The sequence below is a fragment of the Oenanthe melanoleuca genome, chromosome 1, assembly GCF_029582105.1.
Source record: "Oenanthe melanoleuca isolate GR-GAL-2019-014 chromosome 1, OMel1.0, whole genome shotgun sequence".
Lineage (NCBI taxonomy): Eukaryota > Metazoa > Chordata > Aves > Passeriformes > Muscicapidae > Oenanthe > Oenanthe melanoleuca.
In genome coordinates this window covers 81,260,696-81,277,600 of record NC_079333.1, presented here as the reverse complement: position 1 = coordinate 81,277,600, position 16,905 = coordinate 81,260,696, and the positions used below count along the sequence as shown (strand labels likewise).

General features: G+C 41.3%; 1 protein-coding gene across 6 annotated transcripts in view; it reads right to left on the bottom strand.

The window, feature by feature from the left end:
* Positions 1 to 13,412, bottom strand: part of UBE3A (ubiquitin protein ligase E3A) — a 52,106-nt gene extending 38,694 nt beyond the window's left edge. For 3 of the 6 annotated variants that reach the window (XM_056487485.1, XM_056487443.1, XM_056487459.1), the window contains exons 1-3: positions 13,113 to 13,412; positions 9,318 to 9,523; positions 3,592 to 3,659 (exon numbers count right to left, since the gene is read on the bottom strand). The gene's annotated coding sequence lies outside the window, so the exon portion shown is untranslated. The remainder of the gene's footprint in view (positions 1 to 3,591; positions 3,660 to 9,317; positions 9,524 to 13,112) is intronic. The other 3 variants (XM_056487452.1, XM_056487468.1, XM_056487477.1) reach the window with 2 other exon arrangements.
* Between the last annotated feature and the right edge of the window lie 3,493 nt (positions 13,413 to 16,905).

Sequence of the window (16,905 nt, the reverse complement as noted above, 5' to 3'; positions counted from 1 at the left end):
CGGAGACAAAAAAAGCACCAACCAAACAGTAATAAGGCCTCTATAAGAATTTTTTTCCCCACTTCCTGGTAAACCAAGCAATTCAACTAGTAACAACAAATGCAAAATTATATTAGTTGGAAAAGCGAAATAATTGGGTTCTATCCTGGAAATTGCTAACCTAAAGTGACTGAAGCAGTCACAGCTGATGTACAAATGTACACAAGCTCCCATATATTACAAAAATAATGATAGATATGACTCATGAAGGGTCCCTGGAAGAGTGTCTGTTCATTTGCACAAAGTACTCCACACATCTTCCAAACTTAAACCCAGTTCTCCAATTATTCAGTATTCTTTAGAAGTGTTCCGGAAGTAGTAGAAAAGAGCCACAAAAACAGCATGAAGATAGAAGAAAACGCCGTGTGACTAGACAATGAAAAGAGTTCAAAGTTAATCAAGCCTATCAATATAGATACTGGAAGTCTTCTCATAGCACAAAAAGAATACATAAAGATCTTCCAACTGAAAGAATGCATATAAAATTCTTATGAATAGAAATGGAAGGCCCACAAATTCAATTTAGAGCAGGAACAAAAGCATGCAGGATAATGAGAACACTTAACATTTGAATAAATTATTTGGGATGGGCATCTGAATTTGCTACTATCTTCAAATGAAAGTTAGTGTTACTCTAGAATCTACTTTTCAGTAAAAACACTAAAATGCTTACAATAAAAAGTTGCTACTGAGTTTCATAAAGGTAGAATTTTTGTCTATGTCAATACAAACAGATCAAACAGATTTACATAAAAGCTCCATCCTACAGTATTTGTATACTTACTTTGCCTAGATGTCAATACTCTCCACTGTACTGATTTTGGCTGGAATAGAGTTAATTTTCTTCATAGTAGCTAGTGTGGGACTGTGTTTTGGATTTGTGGTGACACAGGGACATTTTTGTTATTGCTGAGCAGTGATTTCATAGATTCAAGGCCTTTTCTGCTCCTCACCCCACCAGGGAGGATGCTGAGGGTGCACAGGGAGTGAGGAGGGTTCACAGCTGGGACAGCTGACCCCAGCTGACCATAGAGACATTCCATATTATATGGCATCATGCTCAGTGTATAAAGCTGGGGGAAGAAGGGAAAAGGGGGCATGTTCAGAGTCATGGCATTTGTCTTCCCAAGTTACTGTCTCATATGATGGAGCTCTGCTTTTCTGGAGATGACAATATGTGCCTGTGCATGGGAAGTGGTGAATGAATTCCTTGTTTCGCTTTTTTTTTGCACAGCTTTTGCTTTACCTATTAAATTATCTTTATCTCAACCCACTGGTTTTCTCACTTTTACTCCTCCAATTCTCTTCCACATCCCACTGTGTGGGTAGGTGAGAGAGTAGCTGTTTGGTGTTTAATTGCCAGCTGGGGTTAAACTATTGATATCCAAAAATCTCAGAGTAAAAGAAAAATGCCTAATGTTTGCTCCCACTCCCTCCCCTCAAGGCAAAAATAGAAGCCTACGTGTTATTCCCATTTTCTACAACTGCCCCTGCAACTTTGGACTCTAGATTTTGCCTTCAACATCTGGTTTAGGTTTAATACTTCAGTGAGATCATATATGTATTTTGTACACCTTTGTAAAAGCACGAAAGATCCAAAATTATCCTTAGCTTCTGCGTTTGACACTTAGACCACAGCTGATTTTTCTTCTTCCACTACTGACACCCCTCTCTGATTTTTTTTTTGCATTTGTTTCTATTTCAGTTATATTATACCTGTTACTTCAGGCTCCCTCCAAAATGATACACAGCCATGAACAAAAAGCCCCTTCTACACCAGTAGGTGAAATCCCATCACCTCCTTAAATGTCTTTTAACTCTCCTTTTATTGACTACTCATCGCATTAAGTTACATTGCAGTCAGGTAAGTTTTACAGCTTCGCTTCAGCTTTACTACTTAAGCTTTTATTCCGTCTGTCCTCTTGTTTATGCTGTATTTTGATTTCTTTCATGCTGCCTTCCATGGAAAGCATCTTTCTGTTGACCAAGTTCTTCAGCATGTTTGTTTAAATATAATTGGTATTAAAACCAAGCAACCATGCAATTCTGTAGCATGACATTCAGCTTTTCTGATGTTCCATTAGTATTTATTACTCACAATTTGTGGGGGATTAGAAGGAATTCTTCATCAATTTATGAAGCACATACCATCACAAAGACTCTATGCATACATACAGTGGCAAGCAGTTAAGCAACCGGAAGAAAAGCAGCCAGCAGGAATAATGGCAATAAAGAAATAATGGCTTAGGTCTGAAGAAGAGCCATCATACACAGAACTGGTATCGACACTGGAGAGCAAGAAGCAGGTGGGTGGTCCCAGTGGTGCTGTGGGTGCAAAAATGAATATACACTACCTGCCAGATGCCTGCTAGAGTAAAGGACCAATCTATACAATTCTCTCAGGAACATCTGGATTGTGATAATGTAACATTGTAGCTTTTTGAGAGACAATTTTTAATTATTACACACTACAGCTAAAGTTTCAGCATAGAATTAACAGTTTTATTAGAGCCTGTCTATAGCTTCCTACAAAATAGAACTTAAAAAGACATTAAACAATTCTTCTGCAATTTTGAGATTTCTAAACTTTATTTCTAAGTTAATTATCTTGAAAAAAAAAATCCAGACATAAATCCATGGCACAGAAAACTTTAATCAGCTGTTACTTAGCTCTTCCCCACAATTTAAGTGGTTAAAACATAAAGTACACACATGGCTTAGAAACTGTTATTGAAATAACTACATACAGTCTTGTATATGCATTAACAGACCTATTTAATATGGCAGAAAAATTAACCTAATTGTTGTTTTTCTGAATGCAGTGATGCTAAAAGTTTCAAAATTCTTTATGTACCAAGTTGCAGAACTATAGAACTTAGAAGACACAGTACAAAGTGGTGCAGTAATACCAGGTATTACCAGAGAACTACACCAGCATAAAGTTAGGAAATGGCAATTAAAATAACTACAAGTTCAAGTTCCAACCCTGCCACAATATATGTACATATTTTTAAGCTGGTGGGACATTTAAGAGCCTAGACAAAAGAGAGATACCATGTGCCATGGGTTTATGTTAACACTGCTAAAAAAGATTATATTTCTGTATTTTCAAGCATTCCTATTTGTAAACTTGACTTACACTGATCATTGTTTAAATTTTCTGCAAGTTCTTAACTTGTCAAGTCACATCCTCACCATAATATTTTCAGTAGTAAATTAAAAAAAACAATACAGCTTTCAGAAACACACCAGTTCTTATCCAATCCATGGAGAAATAAATGGATGGTAGCAGCATGATGATGAGCTTGTTAAATCAAAAGGGAATTCATCAATGTTATATCATCAGTATTTATTTTCCCCAAGAAAAATCAAATAAGTCAGTTTTCTAGAGAATTATGACTAAGTAATAGATGTAGTTAAAAAGGGGGAAAAATTAATGTGTGCCTCTTCCTGAATTAATTTTCAACCTTTTTTAAATCTCAGCAAAGACAAATATAATTATTTGCTATTACAATTAGCATACAAACAATGTAAGTGGAAACATAAACATACCATATCTTTCCAGAGCTGCAGAATCTTGTTCTTTCAGATCCTAAAATGGACTTCTACAGTTCTTGTACCTATAATGCAAAACATTACAATTCAGTTCTTGCACTATGCTCCCTACCAATCTCAAGCTCAATAAAACTTCAGGGAAATACTTTCAAAAGTGCCTATTTGATTAGTCATAAGTCTGCAACTAAAGGAAACACAGAATCATAGAATATGTCTAGTCAGAAGGGACCTACAAGGATCATCATACTCAACTCCCCATTCCTCAAAGGACTACCCAAAACTAAACCATGTAAAACTAAATTACACTTCTCATAGAAAAGCACAACTGAATACAATTATTATGTTAGATAAACTACAAAAGCATGAAGTTCATACACACAGTCCCATTCTTTCCCCTATAGTGATGCAATAGACTTTTACAATTCCATTCATTCAGTTCATTACAAACACAAATTTTCTTTCTCCTTCCTTCCCCTTATTTTGTCTTTTTTTTTTTTCTTTTCTTTAAGAACTGGCATTTATAATAAGAAAAAAAATAAACACTCAAAAGAAGTCACAGATAGAAGCAAATCTTTCTGCTGGGTGCATAAAACTGCTGGAGTTGGAGTTCAGTATGCTCTTCTATGAATTCATTTTCAGAGAAGTTATAATTAACAAGGGACTAAAACATACTTAAAATACTTTCAACAAACACCTAAAAGCACAACCAGCTTTGAGAGAAAAGGTGACAGAAACAGACACCTGTAACTAAAGAAAGACAGGGGCTGTGGATTCCCCATCACTGGAGGTATTCAAAACCAGGCTGGATGGGGCTCTCAGTAATCTGGTCTAGTGAAAGTTGCCCCTGCCCATGGAGGGGATTTGCAGTTGTATTTTTCCTTAAGGTTCCATACCAACCCAAACCATTCCCTGATTCTATGAAATCTACTAATTACTTTCCAAAAAATTAGTAATTTGGCACAGAATTTCACATTTTCAGTACTGTGAAGATTTAATATATAATTTCTTGGCTTAAAACTCTATTAAGAACAAACAAATCCAATGCAGCTGATTTAGGCTGATCTCCAATATAGATCAGGGTTCCCACATAGGAAACCTCAATCTGGTTACCTTAACAGTACATTCAGTTTTATTTTAAAATATGTCAAATCATCAAGAAATCATTTAGTATCAGGAGCCAAATTATGAGGGAACCGAAATGGGGACCCTGGATAAGTTTTGCCACTAAAACTCTTAAACATTAACAATGTCAGGACACTTTTTTGTGTTTAAAAAAAATTAGTTATGTAGGGCGTCCTACAAGCTCTGTGAAAAAAGACTGCTATTTCAACAAACAATTCTACTAATTATGTAGATTTCTGTACAGTTAGGATTACTGTGTTAATGATATACAACTGTATCAATAAAACTACTACCACTCAGGAAGAAAAAAAGAAGAAAATTTTATCTGAACAATATGAGAGAGTAACTTATGATTTTCCCTGTTTGCAAGTAGCACTTCCACTCCATATCCACAGCAGAAATTCAAAATACCTTATATTCTACAAAAGAATAATTCTTCATTCACAGTGATGCCATTAGACAAACTCAGTTAAAAGTATTCTCACAAATGCAACCAATATTTTCACACCTTGTGTCACAGGACTTCCAGATTCAATGTATGCATTTGTTCTTGTACAGACATAGAGCAGTGTCATCTGTATAAAATTCTCTCATTCTCCTCTAAGATACAAAAGCACAAATTTTCAGTGTGCACAGAGTAGGAGGACAGCACCAAATACAGCATGAAAAAGTATTGCATATACATCTAGAAGGGATCTTATGATTATTGCCCAACAATAGAGAAAAAAAAAAATGGTTCTCAACAGAGCTGAAGCTATGGAGTAGTGTAGGACCATACCACTGATAGAGAAAACAGGACCACAAAGGAGGAGATGCAGACAGGTTATTTGCATAATAACACACAGCAACAGAAGAGCAAATCCAACACAAAACTGAAGTTCCTGGACTTCCTCTCCTTCAGTCTCTCCTCACCAGCTACCACTAAGGCAGAACAGAGTTCAGCAGTCTACTAAGTCTAAAGTCTACATTTGCTCAAAGGCTACATAACAACACAGAAGGAAATAAAGCTCTGTAATGCTCGTCTAACAGGAATGAAAATTATTACATGAAGTCAGATGTACTTCAACATTCACCTCCAGTATACTTAATTAGGCACCACATCTGCCTAAAAAAATGCAAATGTCAATGTAAATAAAAGTTTGGCCAACCTTACTGCTTCCATTCCACATTAAAAAATCTTGATCCATCATGTGACTAGAGCCAAAAGAGCTTCTTGTTTACAACTGTGTCATACATTTTCAATCAGAAAAGGAGACTTCAAGGCACACTGAATTATATCAACACAGACAGTAAAGCACTGAATTACTGCCTGTAGCATACAGAATTACAAAATATTTAAGAAATGTATGAATTAAAAAAAATATTTTGCAACTCTTGTGTCTGGCTCGATAAAAGATATCATAAAATCATTACTATCAGGTACTTAGATTATGTTTTCCACTTGTGGTTTTGAGTTGTGTTTGCTTGGTTTTATCCAGTAACTATAATACAACAGGAATAGAAGAAAAAATTCTGAGATCACTTCGCTAAAGAAATAATACCTAGTATTATAAATTTTCGGACACAATTCCAAATATTAAAGTCCAATTAAGAATAATTTTCTTCCACAGCTAACATTCTTAACAATAAACAAAAATCATATTGGTCAAGTAAAAAAAGACAAGTATGTACAAATTCACCTTCTTTAATCAGATATTCAGGTTATAGCAATCATGCAAACCTTAACATGGAAAGGGCTCAATCTTTGCAAGCAAAAAATACCAGATTCTGTTTCACAGAAGTGATACACTGTCTTGAGAGCTCCCTTGACCTTTAAATCTGATGGGATTTGCAGGTTGCGTAGACTCTTAAGTATGTATTTCTACTGGCTACAATAAGCAAGTTTTGCTACACCAGCTGAAACACAAAGTGTTGCTACTCAGCTAGTGTACACTAGTATACCTTGGACTTTCTAAAAATAAACCTGGGTGTACACACAGAGCAAAACACAATATTCATCACCAAGACTTTGGACATGAGATTTCACTACGAAAAAACAAGCAATCATTATCCAACTATAGCTATACAAATAAGAAAAATGAAAAAAATTGTATTAGAAACAGAAATTCTGAGGGAGCGATAGACCTCTTCCATATTATCTAACTCTGAAGAAGTTTTTGATTGCTTTTAAGAAAATGACAAATACCACCTTGTAAAATAAAAATATTTGAAGCACTAATTAGCTCAAATATACAACTAACCATAATGGAAAAACAAAACTTGTCTACAATCATTATAGCCTTTCTTGAAGTATTTTGACCTATATTCCATTTGAGAAGTTCAGTTCCTTTAAGAGCTACTCCACCACCCACTAACAGCCCAAGCCTGCTGAACTGCAGCTGCTCCAGCTTGGGTCTCAGGGAGCATACCAGAGCAGGAGTACACAAGTAGTGCCAGAGCCTGGCTGCCTGGACAAGCCTGGTATCTCTCAGTGCCTTGCACACTTGGCAACACAAGAGAGATCACTCTTGTGCCTCCCCTGCACACAGCTCCTACGGGCAAGGGAGAGAGGGTGTCTGTCATCCTGATCTCCTAATTTCATTGATTTCTTTGGTGTAATGATTATCAACAAAGTATTAAAAAGTCTTAAAAGCGGTCTGCCAAAGGAAGCAAAGAGCATGGTCTTCACAGCTAGAACTCTAGCTTGGTCAGAAGTCCTGTCACAGACCTGACACAACACCAGAATGAAACGCAAACTATGTGGACTAATCATTGCCAGACCATTATGCAACAATCGCCAAACCCGAACAGAGGTTCTGTAATTTTCTGCTTGTGATCCTACCGCTCCACAGGCCATCAAGATCAAATTTCCTTTGGGTTTCAAACCACGTTTTAGCTCTTGATACTCAAAATTTGTCTTTAGTTGTTTAGGTCACAGCTTTGACATTCTGTCACACGAGGAAGGAACATGAAGGCATATAGAGGACAGGGAGATTTGAGACAGTCAGCATGGCATCAACAAGGGCAAGTCCTGCTGGACCAACTTAATGGGCTTCTGTGACAGAGTGACTGCATCAGTGGACAAGGGAACAGCTAGTGGTGTCATCTGTCTAACTTCTGTAAGGCCTCTGACATGGTCCCCCACAACACCCTTTACCCTAAATTGGAGAGACAATGGACAGACTCTTTGGTGGATGAGGAATTGGTTGGATGCTTGCATACAGAGGGTAGTGGTCAATGCTTAATGTTCAGATGGACGTCAATGACAAGATCAGGGGTCCATGCTGAGACCAGCATTGCTCAGTAGCTTCATCAATGACAGACACTGGGACTAAATGTACCCTCAGGACACCTACAAACAATACCAAGATCTGTGGCTGTGGCTGATATGCCTGAGGAATGGAACGCCATCCAGAGGGACCTGGACAAGAAGTGGGCTCATGGAAACCACATTCAGTGAGGCCAAGTGCAAGGTCCTGAACCTGGGCTGGGACAACCCCAGTATCAATACAGGCTGGGGGATGAGGGAATTGGCAGCAAAAGTAATTACAGAAAAACCTGGAGATCCTGGTTATTGGCAGGCCAGCCTTGTCCCAGCAATGTGTGCTTGTAGTCCAGAATGTATCCTCGGCTGCATCAAGAGCAGCATGGCCAGCAGGCTGAGGGAGACCAGTCTGCCCTTCTACTCCTCTGAGACCCCTCCACCTGGAGTGCTGCATCCAGCTCTGGACTCTTCAGCACACAAAAGGCATGCACCTGCTGGAGTAAGTCCAGAGGAGAGCCACAAAAACAATCAGAGGGCTGAAGCAGCTCTCCTATGAAGAAAGACTGAAAGAGCTGGTGTTGTTCAGCCTAGAGAAGAGAAGGATCTGGAGAGACCTGTTTGCTTTTGTTTAATACTGAAGAGGAGCTTAAAAGACAAAAGAGGGCAGACTTTTTACAACTGCCTGGTATGACAGGACAAGAGGTAATGGCTTTTAACTAAAAGACAGTAGATTAAAACTAGATATAAGAACCTAATTTTTGACAATGAGGGTGGTGAAACCCTGGAACAGATTGCCCAGGAGTAGGAGATGCCCCATCCCTGGAAATATATATAGTCAAGCTGGACAGGGCTCTGAGCAACCTGATCTATTTGCAAATTTCCCTGCTTACTGCAGAGGAATTTGGACTAGATGACATTTAAAGGTCCCTTCCAACCCAAACTATTCCAAGTCTATGGAAAAAAAAAGTAATGCACTCCATACCAAGCAGCCAAGTGGTACATCAGTTCAAGCTGTCCTATATCCACCACCACTGTAACCCAGCTCTGGGTGACAGCCCCATTTCTGTCACGCTACATAAGATAAACATGGTTCTCAGAAGTAAGTGATGTTAGTACACAGAGCATGTTTGTAAAGTTATTTGAATGGATGCAAACAGCAGTGCTTTTCAATGAAAAGTACTGGGACAGCTACATACTGTGAATGCCCTTTTCAAGCCACCAGATCAAAAAAAAAAAAAAAAAAAAAAAAGAATTCAAAGCTCTGCTTTGATAACTAGAAATTTATCTAAAAAACCCATATATGCTTCTGTTCTAATAAACACAAGTAGCTTCAAAAGAAGCAGATCACCCCTCTTACCTAAGACAGTGAAGTGAGGGTCCAGAAGGAAGCCACCCATTTAGTTCCACTCAGCTGAACAACTGCAGGTTCTCCTAATTCTTCACCACTGTAAAACACGGGTAAAGAACCATGCAGGATGGTAACGGAAAGAGTATCGGTAAAGACTGACTTCCACCCCCTTCCTCCATTCAGCAGTTTGCATAATACAGGGAAGCAGGCTCAACCTATTAAAGTAAGTAAGAAGTAGTTAATGCTTCCTTTAAGAGATTCATTCATAAGACTATTTGTTAGACAGAGCTATGATAATATTTAATTTACAATGTAATTTTGCACCCAGCAAGTTATGCTGTCAATAAGCTCTATCCCTCCAAACCACAGGAAGGTGCAGCTATTCAAAAATAGCAATTTTAAGTGCTATTTAGTCAGATGTTATATTGCCAAACCTGACTTTTGGATCTCAACATTATTTGATTTTCATATCCTTTCTATGAGGTTATTTTCCTGAAGAAATGTGTCACCAGCTGACACAATGAAGTGTTGCTTCATTGCAAAATGTTACCTTTAGACTGTATTTGCTGACTTTCTGCTAACCAGACAGGTATGTTACATACATTACTATTCCTATCAACCAGCTTTATTTCTAACTTTTTTTCATGGGCAACATAGCCTTATCAGGCACTGCCTGTTAATACAAAAAGTTAAAGCAGTAAATGTTAAGGTCAAAGTATTTAAAGTAACAAAATTCACTTCAAACACGAGAGGAATCAGCTACTTAGTACAGCTTATAGAACTTCAGTGAGGGGGTAGTATTTTTTTTTTTTTAGAAAGTAAACAGCATACTCTAGATTTTTTCATTACAGATCCTGATAGCAAATGTATTACTCCCCTCCTTCCAGGTATAAATCAGAATTTGATTAATGACAGAAAACCTTTTACACCGCTTCTTTAAAAAATTAACAGCTACTTTAAATACACTGGATACTTCAGAAAAACTGTAAAACACACCTCCTTTGTTTAAAAATCAATATCAATTCATTAATTAGAGTGAAGACTTGGCCCACACTACCAGAAGGAAGATTGATGCTGGAAATGAGATCTATGCCTACATACTTCATGAATTCTTTTCCCTCTTCCCTCAATTGCATGTTCTATTTTTAAGAATTAGTAGCTTTCATCTTCAGGTGTATGAGTACACTGGTACGGGGAGGGAGAAAGACATTTCCTGCATTTAATGCTCTTTGGACATTCACTAAGTAAAATAAAACTAAAAGTAACATAGGGGAAAAAAATCTTTCCTGCACAGCAAAAATTAGGATGATGCATATTTACAAAAACATAAATACTGAATTAATTCCATAATAAGTGTCATATAATGTACTATGCTAATTACTGCATATAGAACATGTTATATGTTTAAACATGCTCACAATTAAAAATGTTTATAACTTAAAACTCAGCTCAAAGGTATTTCCACCCTCATTATTTACCTGGTTAAGCAGAACCTGTGAATTCTGAGAACTAGTAAAGAATATGTCAACAAAGGACATAATCATAATGACACAAGCATGATTTTTATACTGTGTGTGCTGGGCCCTGGTGGTACACATGACATTTTATACTTTCAAAAGAGAAGTTAAATGATATGAAAAAGAACCTGATTTATTTTCTCAAGTTGATTAAAACAATCAGGGACAATTTCCAGCTGCCCTAACAGGGACTCCAACTGGCTGAGAACATCCCTAGATGCATTCAACATATACACACAGTTTTCAATTCCATTCACAAAAGAATCACTGTTCCCACATTTTTAAACAGCAACAGCAATTTAAAAAAAAGGAAAAGACCAGAAGTCTTGTTTGCTATTAAAAAAAAGGATCAAACCCACAAAACTTTAGAGTTCTGAAGAGGACTTGGACTGAGAAATTCAGGCTTTAAAACACTGTTGTGAAATAGTTTCTACTTTTTCAAGCCTGACTTTTATTACAAAGTCACAGAATGAAACCCTGAAACAAAGCCAAACATATCAAACATTCATTTTGGTATCTAGCTTGGTGCTTTTATTTCTACAATCTTGGGAGATGCTCAGGATACTGCAATGAGGAAAAATAGAAACACCTCTGATAAACAAAATGAACTTCTTAATTCCAGCAGGAAAGATGCTACATAAATTAGCAAACACTTAGTGGAATGGAAGGTATTTGTAAAAGGGAGATTAAGCATCTGTAATGCTATACAGAAATAATTTCAATTAAAAGTATCAGCTCTGTAAATGTAAATGTAGTGGACTAGGTTTTCTTTCACTATTTTCCTGTACTAAGTTGACAGAATGCACTATAAACTGCATCTGTTTTAAAAGACAAACGCACATGATAGTTTTTTTCTACATATCCATATCAATTTAGCAATACACATTTCGTACTTTCATTCAACACACTCAAACTGAGCTTTGCCATATTTTCAAATTTCTAAAAAGTACCTTCAACTGTTTTCACAATGAAAGGACACAACTATTCAGAGACAACTAAATCAAGCAGTTCATGGGAACTGTAAGCCCATTTTCTAACAGTTTTCATTCTTATCAAGTAATACACCTCTCACTATCCCCATTATTTCCCTCTCCCCCCCATCATAAGTGTCTAACAACACAGTATAACTCAGAGCGTGGCTTCTTCCTTAGCAGGGAATCTCTCTAATTGGATGCTATTTGCATGAATTAGGAACTTAATCTTATCTTTCAGACCTCTCCCTTTCAAACCAGTCAGCTAGTCAAAAAAAGGAAAAAAAAAAAAAAGAAAGAAAAGAAGATAAATCGGCAATACAATCACATAGGCCTTACTTACTTAAGAAATCAAAGCTAAAATTGGGCACAATTTTTCACTGAGAAACTTTCTGCTAGACATGCAAGAAGCACGGTAAAATCACTCTGAGAAGCCTATTTCTCACAGGTTTGCAGACTCCTACTGAAGCAGGTAAGTTTCCACACAGAGGGACCAACCCCGAAGTGACATGTAAGACACACACTTAGTCCCAGAATTAGACCAACACATTACTCAGAAGGAAATATAAACAAGTATTTCCATTTCCATTAACTGGAGAAAAATGCAAAGGAATAACTAGAAGTCTATAAATTACAGGTTCTTGACACTTAAAGTAGAATTGTGAAACATGTTTTGCTTCTTTGCTTTCTTCTACAAACAGTAGTAACTTCCGAATGACCACAACACATCATCTTAGACATCTGGTTTACAAATCAAGAGTGAACTATAACATCCTTTAACAAAAATACTTGTAGGTAGCTTAAAAACTGAAGCCCAGAAAGTCCTGCAGCGAGGAGCGACAGATCCCATGCATCAGCAAGACAGCCTGCTCAAAGATTCAGATCCTGTTCCTCAGACTGGACAGAAGGTAACGCGAGCAAGTGGTCAGACCCACTTTGTGGGTCTGGCCTTAGCCACTAGTTAAGAGACCCTCGCAGTACTTCCCATTCCGCGGCACCGAGCCGTCCCATGCCCGCAGCAGCCCCGAAGAGCAGTCACGGAACCTGAGAAACCTGGGAAACTGAGGCAGGGGCAGGCTGGGTTCACCCAAGGTCGCCCAGCCTCCCCGGGGGGGCGGGAGAAGCTCGGAGCCACCCTCCCGCCCGGCCTTCCCGGCCCCGCACCCGTGTGTCTGACGGCGCCGAAGGAGGGACCCCCGGGCTGCCGCCTCCCCTCCCCGGCGCGGGGAGCTGGCAGGGCCGCCTCCCTCCCCTTCAGGGCCAGCGTGAGCCGGGCGCCATCCCCGCTCCCGGCCCTGCGCAGCGCCCACACCGACCTGGGCACCTCGGCTGCTGCTCCCGGGCGCTCCCGCCGCCACTGCCGCCCGGGCTCATGCGGGGGCCGCGCCGCACTCGGGGCCGGGCCGCGGGCGAGGAGAAGGCGCCGCCGCCGCCGCTGCTGCTGCCGGTGCCGCGGCCTGGCGGGGCGGGGAAGGAGAGGCGGGCGACGGGCCGGGCCGGGCGGGCGCGTCTCCTCCTGCTGCTGCTCCTGTGTCGGCCGGGCCGCGCTCAGCGCGAGCCCCGCACCTCCATCTTGGGACAACGCGGATGTCGGCGCGGCGCAGGCTCGGGGCGCGCGGGGGGGGCGCGCGGCAAGAGGGCGGGAGAGAGGGAGGGAGGACCGGCCGTGTCCCGGCGTGCAGCGCGGGCGGGGGCGAGGCGAGGCGAGGAGGCGGCGGCGCGCTACCCACCGCGGGCAACCATAGAGAGCTGCCGGGCCGCGCCTTCCGGCCGTGTGCACTCGCGGCGGCGCCCGGCGGAAGAGCGGGGCCGCGGCGGCGCCTGCGCGCCCGCGAGCGCGGGGCGGGGCCCGCCATGTTGGAAGAGGGCAGCGCGGGGTGGGGGCGCCGGCCCGGGGGGCGCGCGGGGCTGGGCGGGGCTCGCGGCTGCGCGTGCGCAGGGTGCGAGGTGTGAGGGGACACGGGCGGAGGTGTCGGGTACACCTGTATATATACATATACGTGCACGTACGTACACATATATGTATACACAAACATATACAAATATAAACAGGAACACACGGGTGCACGCGCACAGCCGTACTGACCCACACACAGGTGCCCAGCCGCACACCGGCTCTGGAGGCCGGCGGGCAGCCCAGGCACTGGTGGCACCGCAAGAGGCCATCGCTCCCCTGGGCAGGGAGAGTGGCCGCCACCAGCCCTGAGTCCCTCGGCAGGTCCCCACCAAAGTCCAGCCTGTCCGGCAGGCCTGTGGCAGCCCGCCCGGGGTTTATCGGGTTTAATCTGGGCAGGGAGCCATGGCCGGCTGGCAGAAGCGAGCAGTGGAAGGGGAGTGGCCGGTGACCTCTGGAGCCGTGTGTCAGCCAAGGCATGAGAGGACAGGCAGTGCCAGGCCTGGGAGGAGAGGACGGGGAGACCGAGAGCTGGGTGACCCATAGGTGGCCAAGCATGGGGACAGCCTTGCTGTCCCAGCCTGCAGCGCTGGGCACAGAGCCACCACGGTGTAAATTTAGGTCATCAAATGCCGGGTGTTATTCAAACCTAGCACCCCGGGGGGTGCACAGAGGGCAGAGCTGGCTGGTGGGGCTGGAAGGGTCGGGACTGGGGCCGGGGGACCCTCTGCTCCTGTGCAGCCCTGCCTGGCACCTGGCTCTCTCCTCTGCCCCATCCATAGTTTTCCCATTGCCTCTTGGATCATTCCTTTCCTTCCTCTACCTACACCCAGGCCTATGTGTTGCAAGTACACATTTTGTGCAATGTTAAAAACACGAGTAAAAGTTGTGTTTTGGCAGGTGAATGTTAAAAGCAGTTTGATGAAATAATATTGAAACTGGGCAGTGCATGTAACATTTTACTTTTTTTTGGATATTGAGTTTTTTAAGCTTTAGATATATGGAGTTACAAGCTCAGAAGGGGGAAAGGAGTAAGTAGAAAAAAAAAAAGGAAAATAGATCTGACTCTTTTCTACATTACCCGTTAATAAAGGCAATTAAATAGAGGTGCTTCTGTCCTGGTAGAGAGAATGCTCTTTTGTTTTGATTTGTTTTAAAAGTATAGACTAGAAAAATGAGTAGTTCTCAAATGTTAAGATAAGCTGTTAAAACCATAAACACGATACTAAAGCCAGGTTCTGGACTAGGAAATAGGTATTTAAGAGGACATGTCTTCTTGGACACAATTTTGCAAGACCTATTGTGTTTTTTGCTGGGTAATAGCTGTTAAGACCAGTGGACTCAAATGGCATTATTACAGACCAGTGCAGAGTCCTCGTACTTGCAGAGGACATGGTGGGCAGATATATCATTGAAATATGAAGATTGAATGAAGTGTTCTTGTATTTCAGTGTGGTCTGAAAGCAGGGTACATTGCTGTGTTCAGATGGACATTGGTAATCATCTAAAAATAATCACTGGCATGAACACAGCCTTCTGCATCTGGAGGCTCTCTCCCACATAGTAGCAAAACCTGCCAACTTTCATGTATTAAAATTTCAGATTCAGGCCAAAGTTTATTGTGCCATGATGTTTCCTGTTACCTCAGAAGTAGTAATATTGAAAAACTGCATATGGAAAATTCACTGTCTTGCTACTTTTCCCTTGCTCTGTTGCAGGGCTTACATGTCCGCTCCTTACCTCCTGCTTGGATGTAAGGATGCTGTGGGGAAGAATGTCACAAGCTGAGTCCAAGTAAACATCTGCTCTCTTCTTACCTGCAGAGCCTTTTCTTCTCAGCTCAGGCTGGTCAGGCATTGTTTGCTTCTGGTATATCCATGCTGGCTGTTCCCAGTCTGGAAGTTCTTGATCTTACTGTGTCTGGAAATAAGCTCCCGTATTTTCAGGTGAAGCTGCTCAGCTGTATCGTCCTTGATCTCCGTACCTCAGATCTCCTTGCTGCAGCCCTTGGGGATATCTCACAAACACTGGGATTATTGAGAGATGGCAGAAGGTGGCCTCACAGGGACATTGGCCAGCTCTGTTTGTGTTATCACTTGCCATCTGATCCCATGAGCTTACATATGTCCTGTTTATCTAAGTAGTCTCTAACTTCATGCTCCTCATGCAAAAACAGCGTATTTCTCCCTCAAGCTTTGCTATTCTCCATAAGGATCTGGGAACTCCAAGAGTACACCATACCAGCAGTGATGGCCTTGATGTACTCTTTTCTGTATCCCATGCTGCTGATGCTCTGTTGTATTTAGAAGCAGTGCCACAATTTCCTTAGTCCTCTTTTTGCTGCTGATGTACCTACCAATGCTCTTATTTGTCCTTCCCTCACCTATTTCAACTCCAGTTTAACTCTAGCCTTCACTATTTTATGTCTGCATATTCAGGTGATGGTCCTAAAGGATGGTGTTTTTAAATCCTCTGTGTTTCCAAATAGTAGCTGACACTTGTTTGGATTTTCTGGCCATTGGAGACCATAGATTGTATATTTTTTTCTGTGGATTGCAATCCTGAGATCTTGTCCCATGTTAGTAATGAGCAATTCATAACCCATATCTGCTCTGAGGTAATATAGTTTAGGTGTGTCACAAGTTTTCTGCTGAAGAAACCAATGCAATTGTGAGGGAGGAGCACATGGTAACGGACAGAGGAAATGTGCAGGATGGATGGAGCTGATGTGGATGCTGGTGGTTATTTATTGCACTGGCTAGATTCAGACGTAGGGGAAGGAGACTTCTGAAAAGGACACAGGTATGAAAAGACTCACCTTTCTGTTTTGAGATGTGGGACAAATCACATTGGCAGAGGACAGAAGAATGATACATTAAGGAATATACTGCAGACTAATTGCAGTATAGCAGTGTTGCACAGATGACCGAGCTGCATGACGGATTTTGTTTTGATTCTGCTGGGGACAAGTTGCCATTTTGGGGGAAATACTAGATCACTTTTAGGTTTTGCAGCATGTGATTGGGGCTTCTTTTTTTACTTTGAGATAGTGTGACTAGCATTAGACTAACTGTGGCCATTGATGTGCCTAAGTTGCTTGTATTCCATTGGGGATGATTTTACTTTCCAGCCTCATTTAAGTATGTTACATATTCTGAAGTGATGAGATGCTAGGGTACAGAAATGCTTTTGCTGCCATGAGTGCTTTCAGCTAC